At 49.0% G+C, this 3151-nt stretch overlaps 1 non-coding gene across 1 annotated transcript; it reads left to right on the top strand.

Moving 5' to 3' along the window:
* Positions 1-3068: 3068 nt before the first annotated feature.
* On the top strand, positions 3069-3140 carry TRNAQ-CUG. The gene has a single exon. It is a non-coding gene; the product is annotated as a tRNA-Gln (tRNA).
* Positions 3141-3151: the final 11 nt, after the last annotated feature.

Genomic DNA, 3151 nt, shown 5'->3' with positions numbered 1-3151 from the left:
TCCATCAGATTTTGTTTGGTCCTTCCAAGCTCTGCCTGCTTTCTCAGTCCTCAATGTGTGTCTGAGGCAATGGGGCTTCAGCAGCACTGGGTTTTATGGAGTCTTTTCTTTCTCTTTCCCTATTTTTTTTTCTTTTATTTTACTCTGCTGTATCTCCTGTTTCATTTGGATGAAGCCAGTGTGAGCCTGTAAAGAGTGCAGGTTCCTATAAGCATCCCTTGAGCCATCCTTTCAGCATCCTAATTGCTAATCCTCTTGCTGTTAATGTTCCATCCTGACCATGGGCCGTACAGATGAGAAGTGAAGGATTTGGGCTGCAGGTTTGCTTTGGGAGCAGAGGTTGGCAGTGATTTTGTTCGAGAGGCTTCCATTCCATCTTGTTGGAAAGGGGGAGGATGATACCTGCTGCCCATTGAGTGCTGGCAGGTGGAAGGGTCCAAATGGGGGGTAGAGCTGGGGTTCAACATTGAGCTGAGTGAGGTTTCAGGTCCTTATCAGAGGTGTGAGCTGTGGTGGTGCTGAGTAGGAAGGGGAAAGAAAAACATATCCTGACTCAGTGGACTCGGCCTTCCTTCATCATTTTGGTGGTTTTCTATTATTTTTCCCCCTTTTTCTTGGCAATATATGGGATTCTGGATAAACCCCGAAGGGAAACCAGAAGGCAGAAGCTCTTGGACGGTGAATTTTGGAGAACATTCACATGCTGTGGACGCACACATGCAAAAACTACCTCAGGGCTGAGCATTGGGCATAGGGGGGCTTTGGGCACAGCTTCCCCCACCCCAGACTGCAGGGCCATCCCAGGGGAGAACTGCAGAGGAGAGTTGATGGGGAAGGCTGCTGGTTTGGGATGGTCACTGGGCAGTACACTGGGCCCATTGGAAATAAACCCATTGCTGCATTATGGAGCTTTTGATGCAGGGATGCTCCTAGCAGGGATGATGTGTTGGGCCTTGGTGGCACAAAGCAGTGGGTTACGAACTGGAAAGCATCAATGTGAACTAATGATGAGAAGGGATTTTTTTGCTTGGGGAAGGAAATAACCAGGACCAAATTTAAGGCCTGTGAGACAGCTGTAGTGCAGAACCAAAGCCATTTTATTCTGACCCATTTGGGAAATGGTCTTTGTAAAGCAGCACAGGCTGTTGTCCATAGGGATGCAGTGCTTGGGGCAGGGCATCCTGCAGGGCCCCATCCTTCCCATGCCACCCCTCACTGCCATTGTGGTCACCCCAGAAACCAAATAGGATTGTTTGGAATCAGATTGGAAGCTGTGAGAATCACTGGAATGGGTCAAAGTGTTTGTTACCCAGCAGATTCATTTGACACACGTCTGGATTCAGTGCTGACATCAAACTTTGGTTGACTTCAGGAGGCAAAATCCAGTCCTCAGACCCAACATGTGCCTTCCCCTGTCGCTGCCTTGGACCCAGCTCTGGGTGGCTGAATCGGAACCCAATTTGGGGTCACCCTACATAAGGCAAAGCCCCAGAGGAAGCCCTGGAGCTGGGGGTCTGCCTACTCCACCATGTAACCTCCTATATAACCAAGTCATTTTTGTTTATCTACCTCTTAGTGACAATAGAATAAAACTAGGTAGTGGCAACTCCATATGCTGTAGTTTAGGGGGGGAGAAACTTACTCTTTTTCCAAAGAAAAGATGTTCTTTAAACATAGAATTTATGGGCTTTCTTTTCACTTTAAAGCAGTTGTTAGTTGTAAATGCTCCAGACCTCAGCAGTCCAAACTCTTTGGTTGTGACTGATTTTTAACTGTATTTTGTTTTTAATGCTTCAACTTCCATTACGTTTGTTTTGGTGTTTTCTTTTTCCCTTCCCCTTTTTGAACTTTGATATTTACTTCTCTCAGCCATAGAACTCCATCAGCTCCCCAGCCTTATGGGGCTGAACCCCATAATGAATGGGTGGGAGATGCTGGGGCCATCAATCAATAGGGGTGGGTGGCATCAGATTGATACGATCAGGTTGGTGGCACCAAGTTGGCTTTGAATTAGTTCCACCAACCCAGTTCCACCCAAGTTGGTGGCATCAGACTGATGGCTCCATGGTGGTACCAGGTTGGTGGCACCAAGTTGGTGGAACCAGGTTAATGGGTGGCACAAAGTTGGCTCCGAATTGGTGCCACCAACATGGATCAGCACAAGTTGGTGGCATCAGACTGGTGGCTCCATGGTGGTACCAGTTTGGCCATATCAGGTTGGTGGCACCAAGGTGATGGCATTGGGTTGGTGCCACTGGGCTGTTCACATCATTGATCACTGCCCTGAGCAGTTGGTTCTCCAGCCATACAATCTAATCCAACAGAACCAGCTCTGGGCTCCCATTCACCCCACCTCCAAGAGCCATGGGACAAGCTACACCCAAGGATGCTCATCACACCAATGGCCAAAGCAACATCTCCCAGTGGTCCCCCCAATGCTATTTCAGGCTGTTCCTCCACACCATTGTACTGTATGGAGCCGATGCTGGTATTCCTCCTCTTGGTTGTTTCTTTCTACCTTTCCCCTCCTCTTTGCCTGTTCCACCCCCCATCCTTCCCACGTGTGAGGCCATTGGAGTAATAAGGGATGGTGGATAGACCTCAGGCTTCATTTCTCTCCTAGTGAGGTTTTGCCACGAACTGCTTTATTCCACTGCTTCATTAAGAAATAATAATATAGAAACAACATTGAATAAAAAAAAGGGGGGAAAAAATACACAAAAACCCCAAACCCTCTAATGCTGTTTTTTATCTATTTGGGGAGGGGGGAGATGAAGGAATAGAGGTTATGGGGGGGTGGATATGGGGCGGTGGTGGAGCCCAACCCCGTGTCACGATTCAATGGCGTTTAGAGGACAGTGAAATGCCATTTTCTCGCCGCTGGGTGGAGGGGGACGGCGGCCCGGTTTAAAGGGGGAAAAACAACTGGGGGGGGAGGCTAAAGGGGGGTGGATATAGGGCTAATCGAAGCGGATTCTATTCGGACCCCCGTTATGATTAGGGTCGGCTCGGACGCCCCGCGGCAGCGAGTAGAGCCTGAAGGCTCCGCGGCGCAACGCGTACACCGTGGTTCCATGGTGTAATGGTTAGCACTCTGGACTCTGAATCCAGCGATCCGAGTTCAAATCTCGGTGGAACCTCCCTGTATCTT

Source organism: Coturnix japonica, chromosome 27 (assembly GCF_001577835.2).
Source record: "Coturnix japonica isolate 7356 chromosome 27, Coturnix japonica 2.1, whole genome shotgun sequence".
NCBI lineage: Eukaryota > Metazoa > Chordata > Aves > Galliformes > Phasianidae > Coturnix > Coturnix japonica.
Note: the sequence above shows the minus strand (reverse complement) of the source record. Positions and strands in the feature narration are given on the sequence as shown.